Source organism: Periplaneta americana, chromosome 2 (genome assembly GCF_040183065.1).
Source record: "Periplaneta americana isolate PAMFEO1 chromosome 2, P.americana_PAMFEO1_priV1, whole genome shotgun sequence".
Classification (NCBI taxonomy): Eukaryota; Metazoa; Arthropoda; class Insecta; order Blattodea; family Blattidae; genus Periplaneta; species Periplaneta americana.
The window spans coordinates 211,073,029-211,088,830 of NC_091118.1; positions in this window are offsets into that span (position 1 = coordinate 211,073,029).

Sequence of the window (15,802 nt, forward strand, 5' to 3'; positions counted from 1 at the left end):
CCATGGTGTATAGATCGAGAACTTCTCGACGAGAAGGCATTGCTAGTAATCATAACTCACTACTGCCATCTAGCATGCATCTAGCGTAATATTTGTAATGTTGAGATGGAACAATAATACATTTGAAGACAGTTGTATTTTCGTAAGTCAATATTTTATTGTATCGGAGTACTTCGTTACTTCTAATCTTTATATACTTTCTTCTAATCGTGTAATAGTCAATTAAATCCCACACGAGTTTTGATTTTCTCTAGATAAATCAAAACCTCTAGTGAGATTAGTGTAGACAATTTTATAACTGGAAAAGTTTAAAATTTGGTGGTATTTCGTCTGTTAGAATTTTTGGGCGAATTGCTTAACATAGTAACACTTTACCTAGCTGAGTAAGCGAATGTTTTCACAACCATATACATTTCCTTTCGCTAGGGCGTGATTTTTTTTTATTGGAAAGGGATAGCGGGTATATATATTATCGCAAAGGGACAATGCTTCCGAGGGGGAAAACGACGTCTATCACGAACCACCCATGGAAAAGCACCCCATTCGCACAAGCGTCGCTATAGGGAGGGCGGTCAATAGTTTTACACTACCAACAGGTGATGGTGATAATGATGAAATCGGCGATAGGGGCGGAGAGGAGAGGATCTTAATCAACGTTTGCACGTGTAATTTAACCCGCGTTTACATTGGTGCATCACTGTTTGATCGTGATTAACGCGAAACGAGAATAACACGGCTATATCAAGTTATCCGGATTAAATTGTGTTTGGACCGCAGCGGGCAGGGGATTATTTTGTGGCTCGGCGTAATATCATTGTGCGGCGGACGGAGACACACTGCAGTGGTTTCTTGCGCCACCCCGTCCACCCAAGCCTGTAGTCATCCCCTTCCCCCCCGTACTCCGATTTTCACATTTCAGCGAGCATCTATAAACGGAACCAAAATCTGTCCACTCCCAAATCGTCTTCTCTACGGATATTTCCTTTCCTCCCATCCCAGAATCAACATTTCGATTTCTGCTAGCAAATATAGGCCGGCGGATTGTTTCTGCCGGTTTGTTGTCTTTATACTCGAGTCTTAAGACCGCATTCTCGAGACTTGCACACAAGAGTCCCGGGATTATACAAATATGTGGAGCGGCGTGCAATCCAGGGACTGACTGGAAATTCCTTGAAGTAACATTCGTACATAAATAGGATTAAAAGTAAAATACGTTTCATATTCAAAAATCAATAGAATAGACAAAAGACAACACTTCGTTATTCCTAACTGTAAGAAAATTTATTGAGATGTATGCACAAAAAATTACAAAATTCAGGAAAAGGCAGTGACAAAAAGGAAGAAACAAGAATGAGACAAGAGGGGCTACAAGGCAGAAATGTTTGGGACGGGCAGAGAACAAGTCTGGACAAAGGCAAAGGCAAGTCTGGGACAGAACAGAGACAATTCTGGGACAGAACAGAGACGAATCTGAAACGAGTCTGGGATAGGGCAGAGACAGGTTTTGTACAAGGCAGAGACGAGTCTGGGGCAGGACAGAATAAGTATGGTACAGGGCAGAGACGAGTCTGGGACAGGGTATGGATGAGTCTGGGACAGGACAGGGACGAGTGTGAGATAGAGCAAAGACAAGTGAGAGACAGAGCAGAGACGAGTCTATGGCATGACAGACGAGTCTAGGACACGCCATAGACAAGTCTATGACATGACAGAGACGAGTCTGGGACAGGGCAGAGACGAGTCTGCGACAGAACAGAGACGAGTCTAGGACACGCCATAAACAAGTCTATGACATGACAGAGAGCCTAGGACACGCCATAGACAAGTCTATGACATGACAGAGACGAGTCTGGGACAGGGCAGAGAGGAGACTGGGATAGGGCAGAGACGAGTTTGGGACAGGGCAGAGACGAGTTTGGGACAGGTAGGGACGAGTTTGGGACAGGTAGGGACGAGTTTGGGACAGGGCAGGGACGAGTCTGGGAAAGGGCAGAGACGAGTTTGGGACTGGGTAGGGACGAGTTTGGGACAGGGCAGGGACGAATCCGGGACAGGGCAGGGACGAGTCTGGGACAGGGCAGGGACGAGTTTGGGACTGGGCAGGGACGAGTCTGGGACAGGATAGAGACGAGTTTGGGACAAGGCAGAGACAAGACAAAGTCACAGAGAGGATGAAAGGGAAAGTCATAGTATAAAGAATAGAGATTAGAATGCAGCGCAGCGGTGGAAAAAATGAAAGGAGAAAGAGAACGGATGCATTATCCTGTCAGCTTGTATAAACGTATAGGCTTAATTACAATCCTGAATATTTGTCACATTCTTGTGTTTGGAATGGTTTGAGACGAAGATTTTCACTTCGGAATATGTATTATATGTCTTTCTTGTGTTAAATAGTGTAATCAAGATGCACAATGAAGATTTTCAATTAGAATACAATTTATCGGCTTTTACAGTTTGGAAACAGTATACTGTATACTCTAATAATGAAACAACGCAATAAATTATATTGTATAGAAATGAAACAATATTGTCAGCATCACACAAGTCCGTAACTGAAAATACTGTAGTTTGGGGCCTAACAGTGTAACAACTAAATGGGGAAGCAAAGTACTATCCAACAGAGAGAATAAATATGACGTTCGGCGGCAATCGAACCCATGCCCTAGCAATGTAAAGTCTGTATCCAGAAATAACTCAACTACAGCCTCAGGAGAAACGAATTATTGCAAACTGATACACATTTCCCAATGTAGTCTGCGATTTTTTTAAATTTCATGAAACATAGGCGGAATAATATTCAGAATTTTGAAAAACGTATTCAAACCAAATAAACAGAAAAAAAAGAGAGCTGTATTAATATCAGCTGTATTTTATTGAATATGTATCGAATTTTTTTCCTTTCATATTTCCATATGCCTTACATATTTGTACTTAAAATTCGCAACAATATTGAATTCCATTTTGCTCCAAAATTCCTCCAATATGCAAATACCTGCCTTCGTCTCGACTCTCAATTAAGCCAGATATGTAACTAACTGTACATCAATGTATGCTAGCACGTACCTTCTAATTAGAATTGTAAACTGGTCAGTCGTACAAAATTACGAAAACATCCAGATGGAAAAGATCGGTTTTATAACTGTGAGGAAGGAGCTATTTTCGTGATAGACTGGGATATTTTTTGGCTTTTGAATGGTTCTCACTTACTTATAGGATTTTGTTCAGTTCCATTGCTTACTCAACATTATTTTGTGCGAGATCGTGCGTATTTGCTTGGTTTCCGCACAAAACCAATCCGCGGAAACTCTAAAATTCCACATTCAGTATTCCCAACCGAACACACATAACAATTTCCCTCTTCTTACCGCTTAAGTGACATATTGATTTTACTGCTTAAAGACTTTTAACATATTATTTTTAGAGATGTTCAATATAGTAATAATTATAAATTTGGAAACTTACCACTGCAATTTCACAAAATTGCACTGTTAATTATTGTTTTTAAAATTTACTGCATTCGTGATGGAACTAACATTAACGAAGCCGTGAAAAAATCAACAAGATTCCAGACTCATCATAGACTGGGGGGGGGGGAAGACAGACGTATATCACGGCCTGCTGGAGTATAGTAAACACAGAAAACATTTTAAAGCAACAATGTTGAAGATAAATATTTTTGTTTTGCAAATTTGCCGTCATTGAACAGAAACCAAGATGGAGATTTCATTGCAACTAATTAGAAATTCCTCTTTCAGGTATGTAATAAACGATCTTCGCACAAAATAATGTACGATACACGAGCAGTATGTTTTCTTTCAATTCTCGGAAATTAAAAAAGCTCAACTACGTTTCGCTTTTTCAAACTATTCCTCGAACATGAAAACTTCAACATATCGCTCTTGTAACGCATATTACTATTACATACGTAACTAACATGGCTATTCCACCTTAGTTTAGGATCCAAATACATACCCAGGATCTTTACAGATTCATTTATCACATTATTTTGGGTTTGTTTCAAACTTAGAGTTAACATATGAGTTTTTTCATCATTAACAATAAATCCATTAATTGAAAACCACTTTCTGATTTCAGCAAATACAGCTTGCTCCATAATGTCGGAGAAGGTATGAAGGAGCATTTGTATGATTTTATTTGTAGCACGGCGTGCGGGAAAATTTCGTAACAGTATTGTTTTTTTCTTCGTTGCTACAGTTACAGAGAATCGTGCGGAAATTTGAAGTTGCCATGACGACAAAAAAGAAATGTAACAAAAAACGCACGATCGTCCAAATAATATACATTGGTGGTCTGTTTTTTGGATGAGCCTAGCAGAAATCGCTTGTCCACAATCACTTTCAACACACTGTGCATACAGGCCTTATATTTTGCAATATATATATTTTTTTTTTCCTCTTTCTCTCCACATGACATGTATAGGTTTCCATTATCATCGGTTAACCGAAACAATTACTCCCATGTTCGGACGGCATCCGATTTGTACCGGCTGGAAGCCCTATATAGGACCCATTCAATTTTTTGTAGGTCACTTCATATGGCGTACATAGTTTCTATATTGATTCATCCCTCAAGAGGACGAGGGTGGTTTCCTCCAACCCCCTTCCTGTCACACACACACACACACACACACAAGCACGAAATATAAATTGGCATAAAAATACGAGAGATACTGCCTCTACGTGATATTTCTTCCCCTCCCCCCTTATGTCATAATAATGCTATATAGGAAAACGCTGGATAAATTGTTAAGGTTTTCATATCTTTTTCTTTCTTGCCCTGTAGTAGTACGACTCAATGCTTCGCCCGTGTAACTTGCCAGGTGCAGCTCCAAATCGCTGTTACATTCCAGCCTGGTTTCGCGCAAGAGTGGAATAAGGAATAAGGATTTTCCTACAATATGATCTATGTGCTTCTGTATTCAGAAGTCTAGCAAACGTGACAACAGGGTGTGACTCAGAGAACAATTTACTGAACGGAAAATTGACAGCAGAATATTTCGCAACATACGAGACAGTACGCATAAGTTCTAGCCCAACATGGAAAGAGCTACTGTCATCTCCAAAACTTTCACCTATTCAACAAAATGGCCGTTTAATGTGTATGTATTTATTCAAATTGCAATGGGTAAATACCCGGTGGCAGTTGTAACTAATTACACTCAATAATTACAATAATAAACTTATTAATTAAAAATACAATTACTAATAATACTAATAATTAATACTAATAATAATAATAATTATAATAATAATAATAATAGGGAATATCCTAAATTAAATGAAGCACGATCACTTAAAATAACATTTGAAATATTCTAATTTGTATCTTAAAACTAAGATCGAACTAAAACCCACGAGTATATGTTCATATCTGCACAAGTACCTTTCCACATTACACTCATTTCGCTGTCAACTCACTCACTGCACTGGAACTACGACACATTTCACTGATTCTATCCTGATTTCACTAACACTTCAAAAACATTTCACTGTTCAAATTCTTTGCACTGCCACTACAAACTATAAAGCTTCACTGACAGGAACACGTTTCACTTACACAGCACACTTCACTGATACAACACACTTCACTGACAACATAATTCTTCACTGATACAACACTTCAATAACAACATATCATTTACACCCTTTAAATACTGTGTATAATTACCGTCTATTAGTAAAGTCCTTAAGCCTATTTTAAATGCATTTTTGGTTGTTGGTAAAGCCTTTAGTAAGTCTGCAGGTAAAGCATTCCAGTCCCTGATAGTACGATTGAGAAAAGAAAACTTCCCAGTGTCCGTCCTCTGCCTTCTTTCCCTCAATTTAAGGAGGAAAATACTTTTTAATTTCTCAGGTTAAAGAGTGTTACGGTCTTAATTAATAAAAACTCTTATACAGACGTTTAACTGCCTTATATTTATACAATGAGTAGCTCATTTATAAGTCGTGTGTAAATTCCTTACTAATAATCACTACATACGTCGTGTACAACAGTATAACTGTTACACAGCTACGTCCTAGTTTCGTCATTACTTCGTTACGAAAGGTAATAGAATATCTGAGGTTCTCTATTGCATCCGGTAGAGTGCTCTAGTGTGCCGTGTTAAGTATCGATAGTACAACTGGCTCTGATCGATTACCACACTATATTTTGGTCAAAGAGTACAAGTTACAGCAATATTATTCTTATTATTATGTGTTCTTTGGTTTGTTCTTCTGTGGTTACTAGGCAACCATCATCATAAAATGACAGTCGATACGAACAGCTGTTAGAGGGGCGGCCATTTTTTCTCTATATACAACGCTTAAACATGGGGTTTCGTGTATATAACTACTGCAAAGCAATTCCCATTCTATAGTTACAGCCTGTTTATACGTCCATAGCTTATGCACGGTTTATTAGTAACGTTTTCTCTCTCAACTCTGCATAAGTCTCGTATAAAAACTATACACGGTTTATTAGTATGACCGTTAGTGTATAAACAATTTTAAATACGGGGTGATCCGTAAGTGGAGATTTATCCTTCGAAGAGGTGGAAAAATTCAAATATCTTGGAGCAACAGTAACAAATATAAATGACACTCGTGAGAAAATTAAACACAATAAATATGAGAAATGCCTGTTATTATTCGGTTGAGAAGCTTTTATCATCCAGTCTGTTGTCAAAAAATCTGAAAGTTAAAATTTATAAAACAGTTATATTACCGGTTGTTCTGTATGGCTGTGAAACTTGGACTCTCATTTTGAGACAGGAACATAGGTTAAGGATGTTTGAGAATAAGGTGCTTAGGAAAATATTTGGGGCTAAGAGGGATGAAGTTACAGGAGAATGGAGAAAGTTACACAACGCAGAACTTCACGCATTGTATTCTTCACCTGACATAATTAGGAACATTAAATCCAGACGTTTGAGATGGGCAGGGCATGTAGCACGTATGGGCGAATCCAGAAATGCATATAGAGTGTTAGTTGGGAGGCCGGAGGGAAAAAGATCTTTGGGGAGGCCGAGACGTAGATAGGAGGATAATATTAGAATCGATTTGAGGGAGATGGGATATGATGGTAGAGAGTGAATTAATCTTGCACAGGATAGGGATCGATGGCGGGCTTATTTGAGGGCGGCAATGAACCTTCGGGTTCCTTAAAAGCCATTTGTAAGTAAGTAAGTGATCAGTAAGTAATGTCATTAATTTCAGGCGGTTATTCTTTGAGACATTTCAAACAAAAATGTTGAATACAATTTTGCTCGTTTTTGCTTCCCTTTCGAGACAAAAATTGTTTTCTTTTTCACGATCGTATTTTTTGTTGTTATTTACAGCTATTGTTGTTAGGCCTTGAAAATTAGAATTCCCACACAGAAACTTGTTGCTAGGGAAACCATTCTTCGTAACAAAACTGTACTGAAATAGACCCAGTTTTGCGAAGGCTTTGGAATAATATAGCTCTATTGCTTCGCGTTCTCCAGTTACACTGCCTTGGCTGCCGCACGACCCGCCAATTCGTACTTCAAATTTCCCCCCCCCCACCTGCGTATCGCTAGATGACGTCACCCGCTCCATCTCAAGGTCATGTTGGATACATTGTTCCGTCATCTGACGATCGCCGTTTTCTTCATTGGAATATGTCGTGTAGTTTGGAAATTATAGGCGCGACAAAACTCGTCTGAAATGTGTCGATTGACTTCCTGGGATGTCACCCTAGTACTGGAACGAACTTGTAGACATATTCACGTCAAAATACTCTAGTATTGCACTGCTTACTAGACAGTAATAGATATTATCCGATTTATTCCTCTGGTTTACTTTCAGAATTAACACAATTTGATAATCGATAATTATGTTATTTCAAAACCGTGGCACTGCTGTTTCTTGTATGTATTTTTTTATCATGTAATTTTCTAATATAAAATGCAATGTTCACACACACACACACACACAATCGACATAAAACGCAAAATACAACTAAGTCCCTGACATTTTAAATGGCACTTTTCTTTTTTTTTTGTCATTTTCAATCCATACTCTATATTACAGGGTGATCCGTTTGGGTATGGATAAAATAAAAACACCGTAAAACATTTACTACTGAACTTTATTTGTTGAAACTTTGTGCATACAACACTGAAAGATGGGAGATTCCTCGGAGCTCAACATGACCCCCATTGCTCACCCTGCACAACTCATAACGGTGATGCAATTCAGCCCATGTCCGTTGTAACATAAGAGGGGTGATTTGTTGAAAAGCTCGAGTAATTTTTACTCTCAGATCATCAATGTTCCTGGGTTTCTGTGAATATACAATGTCTTTAACAAAACCCCACACGAAGAAGTCAGGAGAGGTTAGATCTGGGGAGTTTGGGGGCCAAGCCAAGAGATAGCTGCTTCTCGTACTGGGTTTCGCCTGTGACCTCCTGCATGTTTTTTTAACACAGAGTCTGTTTCTACAAATGTTCGATACCACAACATTATGGAATCGTATTTAGGTACATTACACACACCATACTCACGTCGAAATTCCCTTTGAACTCTTTTAACAATCTCAAATTTAGCATACCAAAGAACACATTGTGCCCGCTGTTGATTTGTAGTAGCCATTTTAATCATCTACGATTTTCATTTGTCCTTTCAGATTATGCACTGTTGATTGTCATATATGGAAACTCCCGTCTTTTAATCATAATATAACCAGGAAGAAATTTTTCGTACTATCATAATAGCTTTATAATAATAAATTAATATTATCCATACCCAAACGGATCACATAGTATAATTAAAAACCCCTTTTAAATAATTAACTTTTGATACATCCCCTTAAATACGATAATATCTGTGGGTTTTTAACTGAAATGTTAGCGTCAAACTTTCGTGGCTTCTGTTAGTCTTTTTTGCACATTAGTTCTATTTCTCCAATTACCACTACATCGTCTGGAACTAGCAAGCATTAAAACATATCCTGTTGACCTACTTCAACTCTCAGTGAACACCTGGACGTCTAATACAATTCACTTCTTTTTTTTTTTTTTACTCTCATATCCGCATCCTTTTACCATATTTCCAGGACTGCAATTTCTCATTTCTAATAACTGTTGCATGGATACGGTTATAATCTATTAATTACCACAGCTGACCCAATTATTCTGCAGTTGGTATCCATGATTATGCTTGAATTGTTGTATGTAAAAAACAAAAGACTACTGCGTTATAAAATTCAACTGATGTTTTTAATTAAATCTATCCTGCTACAGAATAACAAAATATAATTAACTGTATCTCCTTTGTTTTATAGATTACACGATGAAAAATTTACAAATACACTCTATAAAACAAACATTTCAGATCAGTTTCATAGTAGAAATGATGCTACACACTTTATATTAAGTAAATATTGAGAAGTTTATGTACCTGTGAGTGCGATCTTGTTTAATATTCCGCTGTAATATAGTTTTATGGGCCTAATTTCACATCTATGCGTGTTTATGTTTATTTCAGTGGCTATGGTAGTCATAGCAATTTATTCGCCATTAAATTCCACTACAGCAGCATCTTAAAATTGCTCCTTTGTATCATCCTCGTAAAGTGGGAGCTGTCTAATGAATCCAGTCCAGAACACGTGCAGTTTCCGAACCAAATTACGTACTGCACCTCCGTACAGTCGGTCCCAGTGACCACCACGTCGTTTGTGTTCTTATTACGAGGTACGTAACATTGCTAGCAAATTATTTCAACATCTACTGCAAGCTATCGCTCAAGTTGGTAGGACTGTTACAGTTAATGAAGTTGTAGATCTAGATATCCGTTGCCGCAACTGCATTAAATGTCTTGGAGGTGAAATGCAAATAAAGATGAAACACTTACGAGACAAGAGAAGGAATGGGCGTAACAAATGATGAGGTAACTGAGAAATTGATAAACCGGTACCGACAAATCGAGTGAAGTAACAAAGTCGCTTTGAAAATGTAAAGTTTTAATATGGAGATAAATTGAATTGGAAACAAAAATGAATTATGGTAGTTAGGAAAGACGGAGATTACTGAGTTAACGTATTTGTATAAGATGTGACATACAGTATTTGTTTGAAAAGTAACGCATTTATATAAAAAGTGGCGAATATTAATGAATAAACGAATATTGATGAATAAATATTAATGAATTAACCAACATTGATGAATAAATATTAATGATTTAACCAACATTGATGAATAAATATTAATGAATTAACCAAAATTGATGAATAAATATTAATGAATTAACGAATATTGATGAATAAATATTAATGATTTAACCAACATTGATGAATAAATATTAATGAATTAACGAATATTGATGAATAAATATTAATGAATTAACCAACATTGATGAATAAATATTAATGATTTAACCAACATTGATGAATAAATATTAATGAATTAACCAAAATTGATGAATAAATATTAATGAATTAACGAATATTGATGAATAAATATTAACTACTTTACAAATATTAATGAATTAACAAATATTAATCAATTAACAAATATTAATGAATGAACGAATATTAAAGAATGAACAAATATTAATGAATAAAAAACTATTAATGAATAAACAAATATTAATGGATAAACAAATATTAATGAATGATTAAATATTAATGAATAAAAAACTATTAATGAATAAACAAATATTAATGAATGATTAAATATTAATGAATAAATGAATTTTCATGAATTAACAAATATTAACGAATGAGCAAATATTATGAATGAATATTAATGAATAAACGAATGTTAATGAGTAAAGAAATGTTAATGAGTAAAGAAATGTTAATGAGTAAAGAAATGTTAATGAGTAAAGAAATGTTAATGAGTAAAGAAATGTTAATGAGTAAAGAAATGTTAATGAGTAAAGAAATGTTAATGAATGAAGAAATGTTAATGAACGAAGAAATGTTAATGAATAAACGAATGTTAATGAGTAAAGAAATGTTAATGAGTAAAGAAATGTTAATGAGTAAAGAAATGTTAATGAGTAAAGAAATGTTAATGAGTAAAGAAATGTTAATGAGTAAAGAAATGTTAATGAGTAAAGAAATGTTAATGAGTAAAGAAATGTTAATGAGTAAAGAAATGTTAATGAGTAAAGAAATGTTAATGAGTAAAGAAATGTTAATGAACGAAGAAATGTTAATGAACGAAGAAATGTTAATGAATAAACGAATGTTAATGAGTAAAGAAATGTTAATGAGTAAAGAAATGTTAATGAGTAAAGAAATGTTAATGAGTAAAGAAATGTTAATGAGTAAAGAAATGTTAATGAGTAAAGAAATGTTAATGAGTAAAGAAATGTTAATGAGTAAAGAAATGTTAATGAGTAAAGAAATGTTAATGAGTAAAGAAATGTTAATGAGTAAAGAAATGTTAATGAGTAAAGAAATGTTAATGAGTAAAGAAATGTTAATGAGTAAAGAAATGTTAATGAGTAAAGAAATGTTAATGAGTAAAGAAATGTTAATGAGTAAAGAAATGTTAATGAGTAAAGAAATGTTAATGAGTAAAGAAATGTTAATGAATGAAGAAATATTAATGAATGAAGAAATGTTAATGAATGAAGAAATGTTAATGAACGAAGAAATGTTAATGAACGAAGAAATGTTAATGAATAAAGAAATGTTAATGAATAAAGAAATGTTAATGAATGAAGAAATGTTAATGAACGAAGAAATGTTAATGAATAAACGAATGTTAATGAATAAAGAAATGTTAATGTATTAACAAATATTAATGAATGAATAAACCAATTTAAATGAATTAACAAATATTAACGAATGAGCAAATATTATGACTGAACGTATATTAATGAATAAATATTAATGAATTAACGAATATTGATGAATAAACGAATATTAATGAATAAACTAATATTAATGAATAAACAAATATTGATGAATAAACAAATATTATGAATTAACGAATATTGATGAATTAACGAATATTGATGAATTAACAAATATTGATGAATTAACGAATATTGATGAATAAACAAATATTAATGAATAAACAAATATTAATGAATAAACAAATATTAATGAATTATTTGAATATTAATGAATTAACGAATATTAATGAATGAATAAATATTAATGAATTAACGAATATTAATGAATAAACAATTATTAATGAATATTAATATTAATATTAATGAATGAATAAATATTAATGAATTAACGAATATTAATGAATGAACGAATATTAATGAATGGACGAATATTAATGAATGAATAAATGTTAATGAATTAACGAATATTAATGAATGAACGAATATTAATGAATGAATAAATATTAATGAATTAACGAATATGATAGAATGAAGATCAATGAATGAATGAATCAATGAATCAATGAGTGAATGAATGAATGAATGAATGAATGAATGAATGAATGAATGAATGAATGCCGGTACTGCATCAGCACACCTATTCATTTTACAGACTGCCAGCGATGTTACACTATAGGTATGAGCGCGCGACACAGTCTGTCTGCATGCACAACGGGTTTGCAGCGCACACACCCCTAGTGCACAGCGCGCCCGAAGTGCAAAATGGCTGCGATGATCACGTCTGGTTTAGCTGATATGGAGTTGAAGACAACCACGGAGCTTACGGCGCGGAAACTGCACCAGCATCACGCTTCAATTGTCTTTAACCCTCGCAGCTGCTACGTACACAAATCTCGCATCGTATGCCAGGAATCGAACCCCAGGTTCTACAGTGAGAAACTGTCAGGTGCATGTCTAGACTATGATTGACCTTTGACTTCGCCTCAATCATGATTCATTCCAGTAGTGTGGCCATTGCTTTATTCACCTTCAGAAAAAATTCTGTCCTGGAATCAGTAGTCTTATATTACAGTAACTGGATTATTTCTTAAAAATTATTCCCTTCATATAGACCTAATGAGTGTATTCAATATTGAATGATTAGTGCAATTTTGCTAATGAAAATCAGAGGAAAAAAACTACAAGCTGTAAAATTTACGAAAATGATAAAAGTATTACTTCAAATTCCGCGAATGAATACATTTTGTTTATGTAAACGTTTCTAAGTTGGGCATGTGTAGAATTACGAAGGCCGTCAAAAGTTTCATTGTTATAGTGTAATTAAATATGAACAAATGAAAGTAGAATTTCGCATGAATATTTTAAGAAAACTGTAAAACCTATGAAAGCGTTGCCTCAGTACATGGCCTTTAATTATTTATTTATTCATTTATATTTATTTATTTAATTATATTTATTTAATTATTTATTTATTTTTATTTATTTGCTAGCCGTACCCGTGCGCTCCGTACCCGTTAGAAATAAATATAAAGTAATTACATAATTAAAATAGGACAATTGATCCAGGGAACATTCGTGTTTGATATAAGGATAAATCGTTTATTATGTTACTTAATTTAAATTGTATTTGCATAATTAAAATGCGATCATTTTGATCCAGAGACCACTCATTTGGTCATAAAAATTATTTTAGGAAATACAGGAAACGAATGTACAGAATAGCATATCAAGTTTTCTGTGCATAAGAAGCTATTTTAATCTTACCTGTCCTCGATTCACTCACAAGTTACTGTAATAACATTATAGCATTATGTCCATCTAGAGAAACTACACTTTCCAATGGTGAATTAATAATTAATTATACAAATCGGTTAATTTAGCTTCCGATATTACTTCATACAAACACAGAAACATTATATGTAGGCTATCTTTCATAGCTTTCGATTGTTGCTGTCCAAGGCCCCTTATAGACGAAGTCATTTGTTTTTTAATTCATTACACGGCCTTAGATGGCAGTTATTTTAATTTTAAAACTCATTTATTTCACTAAATATCAGTGCTATCAAAATTTTTCAAGGAATAAAACTTATCGGAAATTATTTTTAAAGAACCTTTCGTTATGTAATATTTTTCACAAAAATCAATAATAAGCGAGATATTTCGATTTATTTAATTCAGGCCCCCTTATAACCCCCCCTTTTAAATAATGTATTTTGAATGTCATATAGCCTAAAATCTAAGTTACAACGAACTTAATTTACATTCCAATTTTCATCGAAATCCGTTCAGCCATTATCGCGTGAAAAGGTAACAAACATACAGACAGACATACAAACAAAAATTTCAAAAAAGCGATTTTCGGTTTCAGGGTGGTTAATTATATATGTTAGCACCAATTATTTTTGGAAAATCGAAAATTAGCAGAAAAATTTCAGCTACAGATTTATTATTTGTATAGATTTATTTATATTTATTTTTATTTATTTATTTATTTATATTTATTTATTTATTTATATTTATTTATTATTAGCATCGTGATTGAGTGAAACGTTTATGCTGTTCGAAATAATTGTTATTGTGAACATGGTTAGGATTGTAATAACGTTCTGAATATTCCAAATCAATTCAAATCCTATCGCTTCATCTGGAACATACGGCTGTCCTCCATTTGGTGCGGTTATTGGTCAACCTCTCCAACTCATTCCAGATCTTTCGTAACTATACAGTTTCTTCTATGGTCAATCTTGTAAGGATGTTCGGGATTTGAAAAAGTTCGATGTTCCTTCTCATTTCTGTCTTCATACTCCCCGAATTTAAATTTAACAAGGCGCAGCCTTCTCGTTAACTACTTCATAATCGCTTCCACATTCCATGAGGCCTAGTCTACAGACAACAATGCAATTGATAGTCGAAACGATTCACACATCAATATGACGCCAATGAGTTGTTTAAAATTGTAATTAATAATAATATGTCATTAGAATTATCCTCAGAGATAGTGGGCCAAGCGCCATTTATTAAAAACGGAGAAAGCAAGGGTTAAAGTTAAGTGAATGCTATAGTTTAATGAAGATTGACATATCATTTAGTTATACTTTATATTACTTGCTATAGTATGTTTCAACTGAATTATGGTAATAACTTCATTTTAACTCTTGTTTTCTACGGTTTTAGTAAATGACGCTTGGCCCACTATGGTTCTGAACCCTTTAATTGAGCTTCTGGCTGATATGTACAGTCTTAGAAGAAAGTTTTGTGGCATGTTCAGAGGACGAACGACCTGATTCAAAAGAGGACTATTTCAGGTAATAAAATTAACGCATGTAAATGAAAAAAAGGTTGAAAGTTCCAAAACTTCAGAACAGTTTTGTATCTGAAAACAGGTGAAAATGACGTCGCCAACGATGTGGGATATTATAGAAATTCCGTAAGGTATTGGTTTAGTTTCTAGAGCGAGTGATAGGTAGAGCTGAGGTTGAAGTCACTGTGAATGAAACCTGGGTAACGGTGAATGTGTCAAGTGCGCGCCTAGTGTACCGTTTGCTTCGCTGTGAACGTGTTTGTATTCTAAGTCTAAGATCAGTTGTCTATGAAATAAGTGAACCTAGATCGCCCTGTTAGTTAAGTGACTGTGTTGAAAATTCGAAAGATGCGAAGATGGTGTACTATAAGCAGTAACATGAGCTGCTGCCAGGAAGTGAAAAAGAGAATAGCAATGGCAAGGAAAGCTTTTATAGCAAAAGAAGCATCTTCTGAGGAGATCTGGAGAAAGAACTAACAAGCAAACATTCTGATGCAGGCAGGTATAAAAGTTTTTTTTTTCTTTCACCATGTTAATAATGTCAAAAGAAGTGCTTATACAAATTTTTGTCTACTCGACCGCATTTACGAGGGTCGTAAAAAAATAAGTTCGCCAGGGGTCGTTAACAGAAAGAAAACACAATTTACTTGGAAAAAATTACTGGAACAGA